Source organism: Hemiscyllium ocellatum, chromosome 2 (assembly GCF_020745735.1).
Source record: "Hemiscyllium ocellatum isolate sHemOce1 chromosome 2, sHemOce1.pat.X.cur, whole genome shotgun sequence".
NCBI classification, from domain to species: domain Eukaryota; kingdom Metazoa; phylum Chordata; class Chondrichthyes; order Orectolobiformes; family Hemiscylliidae; genus Hemiscyllium; species Hemiscyllium ocellatum.
In genome coordinates this window covers 126619604-126633532 of record NC_083402.1, presented here as the reverse complement: position 1 = coordinate 126633532, position 13929 = coordinate 126619604, and the positions used below count along the sequence as shown (strand labels likewise).

General features: G+C 56.7%; 1 protein-coding gene across 5 annotated transcripts in view; it reads left to right on the top strand.

Moving 5' to 3' along the window:
- Positions 1–13929, top strand: part of bnc2 (basonuclin zinc finger protein 2) — a 756635-nt gene that overhangs the window by 269523 nt on the left and 473183 nt on the right. The window lies entirely within an intron of this gene.

Genomic DNA, 13929 nt, shown 5'->3' with positions numbered 1-13929 from the left:
GAGAGAGAGAGAGAGAGCGCGAGTGAGAGAGAGAGCGCAAGTGAGAGAGAGTGATCATGTGTGAGTGAGGGAGAGCGCAAGTGAGAGAGAGTGAACGCTCTCTCTCCCTTGCGTGGTCTCTCTCTCACTTGCGCGCTTTCTCTCTCATTCACGCGCTCTCTCTCACTCGCGCGCTCTCTCTCACTTGCGCTCTCTCTTACTCGCGCTCGCTCTCTCACTCACTTGTGCTCTTTCTCTCACTTTCGCTCTCTCTCACTCACTTGCGCTCTCTCTCTCTCTCTCACCTGCGCGCTCTCTCTCTCACTTGCGTGCTCTCTCGTTCGTGTGCTCCCTCACTTGCATGTGCTCTCACTCACGCGTGCTCTCACTCACGCGCTCTCTCTCTCACTCACGCACTCTCTCTCTCTCTCATTCACGCACTCTCTCTCTCACTCGCACTCGCTCTCTCACTCGCACTCGCTCTCTCTCATTTGCGCGCTGTCTCTTATTCGCACGCTCTCTCATTCGTGCGCTCGCTCTCACTCGCGTGCTCTCTCTCACTCGCGCGCTCTCTCTCGCGCGCTCTCTCACTCGCGCGCTCTCTCACTCGCGCGCTCTCTCACTCGCGCTATCTCTCAATCACGCTCTCTGTCACTCACGCTCTCTCTCTCTCACTTGCGCTCTCTCTCTCACTCACGCTCGCTCTCTTTCATTCGTGCTCTCTCTCACTTGCGCGCGCTCTCTCACTTGCGCGCGCTCTCTCACTTGCGCGCGCTCTCTCTAACTCTCTCTCTCTCTCTCACTCGTGCTCTCTCTCTCACACGCCCTCTCTCTAACTCTCACTCTCTCTCTCACTCGTGCTCTTTCTCTCACTTATGCCCTCTCTCTCACTCGCGCGCTTTCTCTCACTCACTTGTGCTCTTTCTCTTACCTGCGCGCTCTCTCTCTCTCTCACCCGCGTGCTGTCTCATTCGTGTGCCCTCTCTCACTTGTGCACGCTCTCACTTGCGCGCGTGCTCTCTCTCTCTCACTCACACACACTCTAACTCACGCACTCTCTTTCTCACACATGAGCTCTCTCTTACTCACGAGCTTTCTCTCACTCACGCGCTCTCTCTCACTCACGCTTTCTCTCTCGTGCTCTCTCTAACTCGCACTCTCTTTCTCTCTCTCACTCACATTCGCTCACTCTCACTCGCACTTGCTCTCATTCGCGCACTCTCATTCATGCGCTGTCTCTCATTCGCGTGATCTCTCTCATTCGCGTGATCTCTCTCACTCGCGTGCTCTCTCACTCACGCGGTCTCTCTCTCACTCGCTTGCTCTCTCACTCGCACGCTGTCTCTCATTCGCTCTCTCTCTCACATGCGGGCTCTCTCTCTCATTTGCCCTCTCTCTCTCACTCACTCGCACTCTCTCTCTCACTCGCGCTCTCTCTCACTCACGCTCTATCTCTCTCACTCACGCTCTATTTCTCTCACTCGCACTCTCTCTCTCTCTCTCTCTCACTATCGCTCTCTCTCTCACTCGCGTGCTCTCTCTCTCATTCGTGCGTGCTCTCTCACTTGCTCGTGCTCTCTCACGCGCACTCTCTGTCACTCACGTGTGCTCTCTCTCACTCATGCGCTCTCTGTCACTCGCGCGCTCTCTCTCACTCGCGCGCTCTCTCTAACTCGCACTCTCTCTCACTCGCGCTCTCTCTCACTCACTTGTGCACACTCTCTCTCACTTGTGCGCGCTCTCTCTCTCACTCACACACTCGCTCATGAGCTCTCTCTCACTCACGCGCTTTCTCTCTCTCGCGCGGTCTCTCATGCTCGCTCTCTCTCTCTCTCGCGCTCTCTCTCTCTCTCTCGCTCTCTCTCTCTCTCTCTCTCTCGCTCTCTCTCTAACTCGCGCTCTCTCTCACTTGCGCTCTCTCTCTCACTTGCGCTCTCTCTCACTCGCACGTTCTCTCACTTGCACTCGCTCTCGCGCGCGCTCTCTGTCTCACTCACTTGTGCTCTTTCTCTCACTCGCGTGCTGTCTCTCTCTCACTTGCGCGCTCTCTCTCACTCGCACGCTCTCTCTCTCACTTGCACTCTCTCACGCTCTCTCTCTCTCACTCGCGCTCTCTCTCACTCACGCTCTCTCTCACTCACTCACGCTCTCTCTCACTTGGGCTCTCGCTCTCTCTCACTTGTGCACTCTCTTTCTCTCACTCGCGCGCTCTCACTCTCTCACTCGCATGCTTTCTCTCCCTCACTTGCATGCTCTCTCTCACTTGCGCTCTCTCTCGTGCTCACTCTCTCTCTTGCACTCTCTTCCTCACTCGCTCACTCTCTCACTTGCGCTCTCTCTCACTTGCACGCGCGCTCTCACTCACTCTCTCTCGCTCTATCTCGCGCTCTCTCTCACTCGCGCACTCTCTCTCTCACTCATGCGGTCTCACTCTCTCACTCACATGCTTTCTCTCTCTCACTCACACGCTCTCTCACTTGCGCTCTCTCGCGCTCACTCTCTCGCACTCTTGCACTCTCTTTATCACTCGCTCACTCTCTCACTTGTGCTCTCTCTCTCTCACTCGCACGCTCTCTCTCACTCACATGCGCTCTCTTACTCACTCTCTCTCCCTCGCGACTCTCTCTCACACTCATGCGCTCTCTCTCTCATTCACGTGCTTTCTCTCTCTCAAGAGCTCTCTCACTCACGCTCTCTCTCTCACTCGCATGCTGTCTCTCACTCACTCGCACGCTCGCTCTCTCACTCGCGCTCTCACACACTCTTACTCGTGCTATCTCGTGCGCTCTCTGTCTCACTCGCATGCTCTCTGTCTCACTCGCGCGCTCTCTCACTCGCGCGCTCTCTCACTTGCGCGCTCTCTCACTTGCGCGCTCTCTCACGCGCACTCACTCTCTCACGCGTTCTCTCTCTCCCGTGCGCTCTCTCTCCCGTGCGCTCTCTCCCGTGCGCGCTCTCTCCCGTGCGCGCGCTCTCTCCCGTGCGCGCGCTCTCTCCCGTGCGCGCTCTCTCTCCCGTGCGCTCTCTCTCCCGTGCGCTCTCTCTCCCGTGCGCTCTCTCTCCCGTGCGCTCTCTCTCCCGTGCGCGATCTCTCCCGTGCGCGATCTCTCACTTGCCTGCTCTCTCATTTGCGTGCTCTCTCTCACTCACGCGCTCTCTCTCACTCACGCGCTCTCTCTCACTCACGCGCTCTCTCTCATTTGCGTGCTCTCTTTCATTTGCGTGCTCTCTCTCATTTGCGTGCTCTCTCTCATTCGCGCGCTCGCTCTCATTCGTGTGATCTCTCTCATTCGCGTGCTCTCTCTCTCATGTGGGTTCTCTCTTACTTGCGCGCGCTCTCTCACTCATGCGCGCTCTGTCTCTCACTCGCGCTCTCACTCACGCTCTCTCTGTCACTCACGCTCTCTCTGTCACTCACGCTCTCTCTGTCACTCGCGCTCTCTCTCTCACTCGCGCTCGCTCTCACTTGCGCGCTCTCATGCACTCTCACGTGCTCTCTCTGACTCGCGCTCACTCTTGCGCTCTCTCTCTCACACACTCGCTCGTGCTGTCTCTCTCTCGCACTCCACCTCTCACATGCACTCTCTCTCTCACTTGTGCTCTTTCTCTCACTTGCGCTCTCTCTCACTCGCACTCTCTCTCTCACTCGTGCACTTTCTCTCACTTTCGCTCTCTCTCACTCACGTGCTCTCTCTCTCACTCACGCACTCTCTCGCGCTCTCTCCCTCGTGTTCTCTCTCTCGCATTCTTTCTCTCGTGCTCTCTCTCTAACTCGCACTCTCTCTCTCATTTGCGCTCTCTCACTCACATTCGCTTTCTCTCACTCGCACTTGCTCTCTCTCTCATTTGCGCACTCTCATTCACGCGCTCTCTTTCATTCACGTGGTCTCTCTCACTCGCGCGCTCTCTATCTCACTCACGCGCTCTCTCTCTCACTCGCGCACGCTCTCTCACTCACACACGCGCTCTCTCTCTCATTCACATGTGCTCTCTCTCACTCGCTTGCTCTCTCTCGCGCGGTCTCTCTCTCGCGCGGTCTCTCTCTCGCGCGGTCTCTCTCTCGCGCGGTCTCTCTCTCGCGCGGTCTCTCTCTCGCGCGGTCTCTCGCTCGCGCGCTGTCTCTCACTCGTGCTCTCTCTCTCATTCGCGCTCTCTCACTCACTTGTGCTCTTTCTCTCACTTGCACTCGCTCTCCCTCTCACTTGCACAGTCTCTTTCTCTCACTCGCGCGCTCTCACTCACTCACATGCTTTCTCTCTCACTCGCGCACACTTTCTCTCACTTGCGCGCTCTCTCGCGCTCACTCTCTCGCACTCTCTCTTGCACTCTCTTTCTCACTTGCGCTTTCTCTCACTCGCTCACTCACTTGTGCACTCTCTCTCTCTCACTCGCACACGCTCTCTCTCTCACTTGCGCTCTCGCTCTCTCTCACTTGCGCACTCTCTCTCACTTGCGCGCTCTCACTCTCTCACTCACAAGCTTTCTCTCTCTCACTCGCACGCTCTCTCTCTCACTTGCGCTCTCTCTCGTGCTCACTCTCTCACACTCTCTCTCTTGCACTCTCTTTCTCGCTCCCGCTCTCTCTCTCTCGCTCTCTCTCTCCCCTGCACGCTCTCTCTCACTTGCGCGCTCTCTCTCTCACTTATGCGTGCTCTCACTCGCGGGCTCTCTCTCTCACTCGCACTTTCTCTCTCTCAAGACCTCTCTCTCACTCGCGCTCTCTCTCCCTCGCGCTCTCGCACACACTCTCACACGCTATCGTGCTCTCTCTCGCGCTCTGTCTCTCTAACTCGCGCTCTCTCTCTCTCCCTCGTGCTCTCTCTCACTTGTGTGCTCTCTCTCTCACTCGCACGCGCTCTCTCACTCGCACGCACTCTCTCTCACTTGCGCTCTCACACACTCTCACTCGTGCTCTCTCATGCGCTCTCTCTCTCTCACTCGCGTGCTTTCTGTCTCACTCGCGCACTCTCTCACTTGCGCGCTCTCCCTCACTCGTGTGCTCTCTCTCTCTCACTTGCACATTCAAACTCTCACTTGCGCACTTTCTCTCTCACTCATGCCCTCCCTCACACACGCGCTCTCTCTCTCACACACGCGCTCTCTCTCTCACACACGCGCTCTCTCTCTCACTTGCACGCGCTCTCTCTCACTCATGCGCTCTCTCTCTCACTAACGCCCTCTCTCTCACTTGTGTGCTCTCTCTCACTCGCGCTTGCTCTCTCTCACCCGTATTCTCTCTCACTCTCACCCGTGCTCGCGCTCTCTCTCACCCGTGCTTGCTCTCTCTCACCCACGTTCGCTCGCTCCCTCACCCGCGCTCGCTCTCTCTCACTCATGTGCTCTCTCTCACTCACGCGTTCTCTCTCTCACTCGCACGCTCTCTCACTTGCACGGTCTCTCACCCGCGCTCTCTCTCACTTGCACTCTCTCACGCGCGATCTCTCACTCACACGCTCTCTCACTCACGCTCTCTCTCTCACTCGCGTGCTCTCTCTAACTCGCACTCTCCCTCTCACTCACTTGTGCTCTTTCTCTCACTCGCGTTCTCTCTCTCACTCGCGTGCTCTCTCTAACTTGCACTCTCCCTCTCACTCACTTGTGCTCTTTCTCTCACTCGCGCTCTCTCTCCCCCTCGCGTGCTGTCTCTCATTTGCGCGCTCTCTCTCACTTGTGTGCGCTCCCACTCACGCACGCGCTCTCTCTCACTCACGAGCTCTCTCTCACTCACGCGCTTTCTCTCTCTCTCTCGCGGTCTCTCGTGCTCTCTCACACGCTCTCTCTCTTGCTCTCTCTCTCTCGCGCGCTCTCCCTCTCTCACTCACTCGTGTTCTTTCTCTCACTCGCACTCTCTCCCTCATGTGTTCTCTCTCACTTGTGTGCGCTCTCACTCACGTGCGCGCTCTCTCTCTCTTACTCACGCACTCTCTCTCTCGCTCATGAGCTCTCTCTCTCGCGCGGTCTCTCGTGCTCTCTCTCTCGCTCGCTCTCTCTCGCGCACTCTCTCTAACTCGCGTTCTCTCTCTAACTCGCGTTCTCTCTCTAACTTGCGCTCTCTCTCACTCACGCTCTCCCTCTCTCACTCACTTGTGCTCTTTCTCTCACCTTAGCTCTCTCTCTCACTTGAGCTCTCTCTCTCACTTGCGCTCTCTATCACTCACTCGCACGCTCTCTTTCACTTACACGCGCTCTCTCTCACTCGCGCTCTTTCTCACTCACGCTCTCTCTCTCACTCGTGTGCTCTTTCTAACTCGCACTCTCTCTCACTCGCGCTCTCTCTCTCACGCACTTGTGCTATTTTTCTCACTTGCGCTCTCTCTCTCACTCGCGCTCTCTCCCTCGCGTGCTCTTTCTCTCATTCACACGCTCTCTCACACTTGTGCGCGCTCTCACTCACGTGCGCTCTCTCTCTCTCACTCACGCACTCTCTCTCGCTCACGAGCTCTCTCTCACTCACCTGCTTTCTCTCTCACTCACCTGCTTTCTCTCTCTCTCTCGTGCGCTCTCTCTCTCGCACGCTCTCTCTCTCGCGCTCTCTCTCTCGCGCTCTCTCTCTCGCGCTCTCTCTCTCGCGCTCTCTCTCTCGCGCTCGCTCTCTCTCGCGCGCTCTCTCTCTAATTCGCGCTCTCTCTCTAATTCGCGCTCTCTCTCTAATTCGCGCTCTCTCTCTAACTCGCGCTCTCTCTCTAACTCGCGCTCTCCCTCTCACTCTCTTGTGCTCTTTCTCTCACCTGAGCTCTCTCGCTCACTTGCGCGCTCTCTCACTCACTCGCACGCTCTCTCTCTCACTTACTCGGACGCTCTCTCTCACTTGCACTCTCGCGCGTGCGCTCTCTCACTCGCGCGCTCTCTCTCACTCACTTGTGCTCTTTCTCTCGCTTGCGCTCTCTCTCTCACTTGCACTCTCTCTCTCTCACTTGCACTCTCTCTCTGTCACTTGCGCGTTCTCTCTGTCACTTGCGCGCTCTCTCTCTCGCTCTCTCTTGCGCGCTCTCTCTCTAACTCGCGCTCTCCCTCTCACTCTCTTGTGCTCTTTCTCTCACCTGAGCGCTCTCGCTCACTAGAGCTCTCTCTCTCACTTGCGCTCTCTCTCTCTCACTTGCACGCTCTCTCTCTCTCACTTGCACGCTCTCTCTCGCGCGCTCTCTCTCACTTGCGCGCTCTCTCTCACTCAGTTGTGCTCTTTCTCTCGCTTGCGCTCTCTCTCTCTCACTTGCACACTCTCTCTCTCACTTGCACGCTCTCTCTCTCTCACTCGCACGCTGTCTCTCACTCGCGCACTCTTTCTCACTTGCTCTCTCGCTCTCTCACTTGCGCTCTTGCTCTCTCTCACTTGCGCACTCTCTTTCTCTCACTCGCGTGCTTTCTCTCTCTCACTCGCACGCTCTCTCACGTGCGCTCTCTCTCGCACTCTCTCTCTCGCACTCTCTCTCTTGCACTCTCTTTCTCACTCGCGCTCTTTCTCACTCGCTCACTCTCTCACTCACTCGCACGCTCTCTCTCTCACTCGCACGCTCTCTCTCTCACTCGCACGCTCTCTCTCTCACTCGCACGCTCTCTCTCTCACTTGCACGCTCTCTCTCACTTGCACACTCTCTCGCGCGCTCTCTCTCACTTGCACGCTCTCTCTCACTCAGTTGTGCTCTTTCTCTCGCTTGCGCTCTCTCTCTCACTTGCACGCTCTCTCTCTCTCACTCACACGCTGTCTCTCACTCGCGCACTCTTTCTCACTTGCTCTCTCGCTCTCTCACTTGCGCTCTTGCTCTCTCTCACTTGCGCACTCTCTTTCTCTCACTCGCATGCTTTCTCTCTCTCACTCGCACGCTCTCTCTCTCACGTGCGCTCTCTCTCGCGCTCACTCTCTCGCACTCTCTCTCTCTCTTGCACTCTCTTTCTCACTCGCGCTCTTTCTCACTCGCGCTCTTTCTCACTCGCGCTCTTTCTCACTCGCTCACTCTCTCACTCGCACGCTCTCTCTCACTTGCGCTCTCTCTCTCACTCGTGCACTCTCTCTCTTGCACTCTCTTTCTCGCTCCCGCTCTCTCTCACTCGCTCACTCTCTCCCCTGCGCTCTCTCTCTCACTTGCGTGCTCTCTCTCTCACTTATGCGTGCTCTCACTCACGGGCTCTCTCTCTCACTCGCACTTTCTCTCTCTCAAGACCTCTCTCTCACTCGCGCTCTCGCACACACTCTCACACGCTATCGTGCTCTCTCTCGCGCTCTGTCTCTCTAACTCGCGCTCTCTCTCTCTCCCTCGAGCTCTCTCTCACATGTGTGCTCTCTCTCTCACTCGCACGCTCTCTCTCACTCACGTGCTCTCTCTCTCACTCACGTGCTCTCTCTCTCACTCACGTGCTCTCTCTCTCACTCATGCTCTCTCTCTCACTCGCACGCACTCTCACTCGCGCTCTCACACACTCTCACTCGTGCTCTCTCGCGCTCTCTCTCTCTCACTCGCGTGCTTTCTGTCTCACTCGCACATTCTCTCACTTGCGCGCTCTCTCTCACTCGTGTGCTCTCTCTCTCTCACTTGCGCACTCAATCTCTCACTTGCGCACTCTCTCTCTCACTCATGCCCTCTCTCACACACGCGCTCTCTCTCTCACTTGCACGCTCTCTCTCTCACTTGCGCTCTCTCTCACGCTCACTCTCTCGCACTCTCTCTCTTGCACTCTCTTTCTCACTCGCGCTCTTTCTCACTCGCGCTCTTTCTCACTCGCGCTCTCTCTCACTCGCGCGCTCTCTCTCACTTGCGCTCTCTCTCTCACTCGTGCACTCTCTCTCTTGCACTCTCTCGCTCCCGCTCTCTCTCACTCGCTCACTCTCTCCCCTGCGCTCTCTCTCTCACTTGCGCGCTCTCTCTCTCACTTATGCGTGCTCTCACTCACGGGCTCTCTCTCTCTCGCGCTCTCGCACACACTCTCACACGCTATCGTGCTCTCTCTCGCGCTCTGTCTCTCTAACTCGCGCTCTCTCTCTCTCCCTCGTGCTCTCTCTCACTTGTGTGCTCTCTCTCTCACTCGCACGCTCTCTCTCACTCACGTGCTCTCTCACTCACTCACGCCCTCTCTCTCACTTGTGTGCTCTCTCTCACTCGCGCTTGCTCTCTCTCACCCGTATTCTCTCTCACTCTCTCTCACTCTCACCTGTGCTCGCGCTCTCTCTCACCCGTGCTTGCGCTCTCTCACCCACGTTCGCTCGCACTCTCACCCGCGCTCGCTCTCTCTCACTCATGTGCTCTCTCTCACTCACGCGTTCTCTCTCTCACTCGCACGCTCTCTCACTTGCACGGTCTCTCACTCGCACTCTCACGCGCGTTCTCTCTCGCGCTCTCTCTCACTTGCACTCTCTCGCGCGATCTCTCACTCACACGCTCTCTCTCACTCATGCTCTCCTCACTCAAGTGCTCTCTCACTCGCGTGCTCTCTCTAACTCGCACTCTCCCTCTCACTCACTTGTGCTCTTTCTCTCACTCGCGTTCTCTCTCTCACTCGCGTGCTCTCTCTAATTTGCACTCTCCCTCTCACTCACTTGTGCTCTTTCTCTCACTCGCGCTCTCTCTCCCCCTCGCGTGCTGTCTCTCATTTGCGCGCTCTCTCTCACTTGTGTGCGCTCCCACTCACGCGCGCGCTCTCTCTCTCACTCACGCACTCTCTCTCTCACTCACGAGCTCTCTCTCACTCACGCACTTTCTCTCTCTCTCTCGCGGTCTCTCGTGCTCTCTCTCTCGCGCGCTCTCCCTCTCTCACTCACTTGTGTTCTTTCTCTCACTCGCGCTCTCTCCCTCATGTGCTCTCTCTCTCATTCACGCGCTCTCTCTCACTTGTGCGTGCTCTCACTCAAGTGCGCTCTCTCTCTCTCTTACTCACGCACTCTCTCTCTCGCTCATGAGCTCTGTCTCTCTCGCGGTCTCTCGTGCTCTCTCTCTTGCTCGCTCTCTCTCGCGCACTCTCTCTAACTCGCGTTCTCTCTCTAACTTGCGCTCTCTCTCACTCACGCTCTCCCTCTCTCACTCACTTGTGCTCTCTCTCTCACCTGAGCTCTCTCTCACACTTGAGCTCTCTCTCTCACTTGCGCTCTCTATCACTCACTCGCACGCTCTCTATCACTCACTCGCACGCTCTCTTTCACTTACACGCGCTCTCTCTCACTCATGCTCTTTCTCACTCACGCTCTCTCTCTCACTCGTGTGCTCTCTCTAACTCGCACTCTCTCTCACTCGCGCTCTCTCTCTCACTCACTTGTGCTATTTTTCTCACTCGCGCTCTCTCTCTCACTCGTGCTCTCTCCCTCGCGTGCTCTTTCTCTCATTCACGCGCTCTCTCTCACTTGTGCACACTCTCACTCACGTGCGCTCTCTCTCTCTCACTCACGCACTCTCTCTCACTCACGTGCTTTCTCTCTCTCACGGTCTCTCGTGCTCTCTCTCTCTAATTCGCGCGCTCTCTCTAATTCGCGCGCTCTCTCTAATTCGCGCGCTCTCTCTAATTCGCGCTCTCTCTCTAATTCGCGCTCTCTCTCTCACTCGCGCTCTCTCTCTCACTCGCGCTCTCTCTCACTCGCACTCTCCCTCTCACTCTCTTGTGCTCTTTCTCTCACTCACGCACTTTCTCTCTCTCAAGAGCTCTCTCTCTATCTCGCTCTCTCCCGCGCTCTCGCACACACAATCTCACATGCTATCGTGCTCTCTCTTGTGCTCTCCCTCTCTAACTCGCGCTCTCTCTCTAACTTGCGTGCTCTCTCTCTCTCTCTCACTCGTACGCTCTCTCACTCGTACGCTCTCTCACTCGTACGCTCTCTCACTCGCATGCTCTCTTTCACTCGCATGCTCTCTCTATCACTCGCATGCTCGCGCTCTCTCACTCACATGCTCTCTCACTCATGCTCCACACACTCTCATTCACGCTCTCTGTCTCACTCGCGCGCTCTCTGTCTCACTCGCGCGCTCTCTGTCTCTCTCGCGCGCTCTCTGTCTCACGCGCTCCCTCTCTCACTTGTGCGCTCTCTCACTCACGCTCTCTTTCTCTCTCTCACTTGCACACTCTCTCTCTCACTCGCGCGCTCTCACTCTCTCACTCGCACACTCTCACTCGTGCTCTCTCTCGCGCTCACTCTCTCGCACTCTCTCTCTTGCACTCTCTCACTCACGCTCTCTCTCACTTGCGCACTCTCACTCGCACTCTCTCACTCACTCACGCTCTCTCACTCACTCGCGCTCACTCTCTCTCACTTATGCACTCTCTCTCTCACTCACGTGCTCTGTCTCTCATTCACACTCTCTCTCTCTCACCCGCGCGCTCTCTCTCTGACCCGCGCTCTCTCTCTCACTCGCGTGTTCTCTCTCTCATTTGCGCGCTCTCTCTCACTCACGCACTCTCTCTCTCACTCACGCACTCTCTCTCTCACTCGCGCTCTCTCTCACTCACTTGTGCTCTTTCTCTCTCACTTGTGCTCTCTCTCTCACTCGCGCTCTCTCTCTCACTCGCGCTCTCTCTCTCACTTGCGCTCTCTCTCACTTGCGCTCTCTCTCACTTGCGCTCTCACTCACGCGTGCTCTCTTTTCACTCACGCACTCTCACTCATGAGTTCTCTCTCTCTCGTGCTCTCTCTCTCACGCTCTCTCTCACTCTCTCACTCTCTCGCTCTCTCTCACTCTCTCGCTCTCTCGCTCTCTCTCACTCACATGCGCTCTCTCACTCGCGCACTCTCTCACTTGCGCTCTCTCTTGCGCTCACTATCTCGCACTCTCTCTCTTGCACTCTCTCTCTTGCACTCTCTTTCTCACTCACTCGCGCTCTCTCTCTCACTCGCGCTCACTCTCTCTCACTCGCGCGCTCTCTCTCACTTATGCACTCTCTCACTCGCGTGCTCTGTCTCATTCGCGCTCTCTCTCTCATTCGCGCTCTCTCTCTCACCCGCGCGCTCTCTCACTTGCACACTCTCTCTCTCACTCGCGCGCTCTCACTCTCTCACTCGCACACTCTCACTCGTGCTCTCTCTCGCGCTCACTCTCTCGCACTCTCTCTCTTGCACTCTCTCACTCACGCTCTCTCTCACTTGCGCACTCTCACTTGCGCACTCTCACTCGCGCACTCTCACTCGCACTCTCTCTCACTCACTCACGCTCTCTCACTCACTCGCGCTCACTCTCTCTCACTTATGCCCTCTCTCTCTCACTCACGTGCTCTGTCTCTCATTCACGCTCTCTCTCTCTCACCCGCGCGCTCTCTCTCTGACCCGCGCTCTCTCTCTCACTCGCGTGTTCTCTCTCTCATTTGCGCGCTCTCTCTCACTCACGCACTCTCTCTCTCACTCGCGCTCTCTCTCACTCACTTGTGCTCTTTCTCTCTCACTTGTGCTCTCTCTCTCTCACTTGTGCTCTCTCTCTCACTCGCGCTCTCTCTCTCACTTGCGCTCTCTCTCACTTGCGCTCTCTCTCACTTGCGCTCTCTCTCACTTGCACTCTCACTCACGCGTGCTCTCTTTTCACTCGCACTCTCACTCATGAGTTCTCTCTCTCTCGTGCTCTCTCTCTCGCGCTCTCTCTCTCACTCTCTCACTCTCTCGCTCTCTCACTCTCTCGCTCTCTCTCACTCACATGCTCTCTCTCACTCACACGCGCTCTCTCACTCGCGCACTCTCTCACTTGCGCTCACTATCTCGCACTCTCTCTCTTGCACTCTCTTTCTCACTCTCTCTCTCACTCGCGCTCTCTCTCTCACTCGCGCTCACTCTCTCTCACTTGCGCGCTCTCTCTCACTTATGCACTCTCTCACTCGCGTGCTCTGTCTCATTCGCGCTCTCTCTCTCATTCGCGCTCTCTCTCTCACCCGCGCGCTCTCACACCCGCGCGCTCTGTCTCTCACTCGCGTGCTCTCTCTCTCTCTCTCTCTCATTTGCGTGCTCTATCTCACTCACTCACGCTCTCTCTCACTTGCGCTCTCTCTCACTCGCGTGCTCTCTTTCTCACTAACGCGCTCTCTCTCACTTGCGCTCTCTCACACACACGTGCTTTCTTTTCACTCACGCACTCTCACTCGTGAGCTCTCTCTCTCTCTCTCACTCGCGCGCTCTCTCTCACTCGCGCGCTCTCTCTCACTCGCGCGCTCTCTTTCACTCGCGCGCTCTCTCTCACTCGCTTGTGCTCTCTCTCACTCGCACGCTCTCTCTCTCACTCGCACGCTCTCTCTCTCACTCGCACGCTCTCTCTCTCACTCGCGCGCGCTCTCTCACTCTCTCGCTCCCTCTCACTCGCGCACTCTCTCTCTCACTCGCGCACTCTCTCTCTCACTCGCGCACTCTCTCTCTCACTCGTGCATGCTCTCACTCCCAGGCTCTCTCACTCACGCACTTTCTCTCTCGAAAGAGCTCTTTCTCTCGCGCTCTCCCGCGCTCTCGCACACACTCTCTCACACGCAATCGTGCTCTCTCTTGCGCTCTCTCTCTAACTCGCGCTCTCTCTCTAACTCACGTGCTCTCTCTCTCCCTCGTGCTCTCTCTTTCTCTCTCTCTCACTCACACGCTCTCTCTCTCACTCACTCGCATGCTCTCTCTCACTCGCATGCTCTCTCTCACTCGCATGCTCTCTCTCACTCGCATGCTCTCTCTCACTCACGCTCTCTCACTCGTGCTCTCACGCACTCTCATTCGCGCTCTCTCTGTCTCATTCGCGCTCTCTCTGTCTCATTCGCGCTCTCTCTGTCTCATTCGCGCGCTCTCTGTCTCTCTCGCGCGCTCTCTGTCTCTCTCGCGCGCTCTCTGTCTCTCTCGCGCGCTCTCTGTCTCATTCGCGCGCTTTCTGTCTCACTCGCGCGCTCTCTGTCTCACGCGCTCTCTCTCTCACTTGTGCGCTCTCTCACTCGCGCGCTCTCTCTCACTCGCGCACGCTCTCTCTCTCACTCGCGCGCTCTCACTCTCTCACTCACACGCTCTCTCTCACTTGTGCTCTCTCT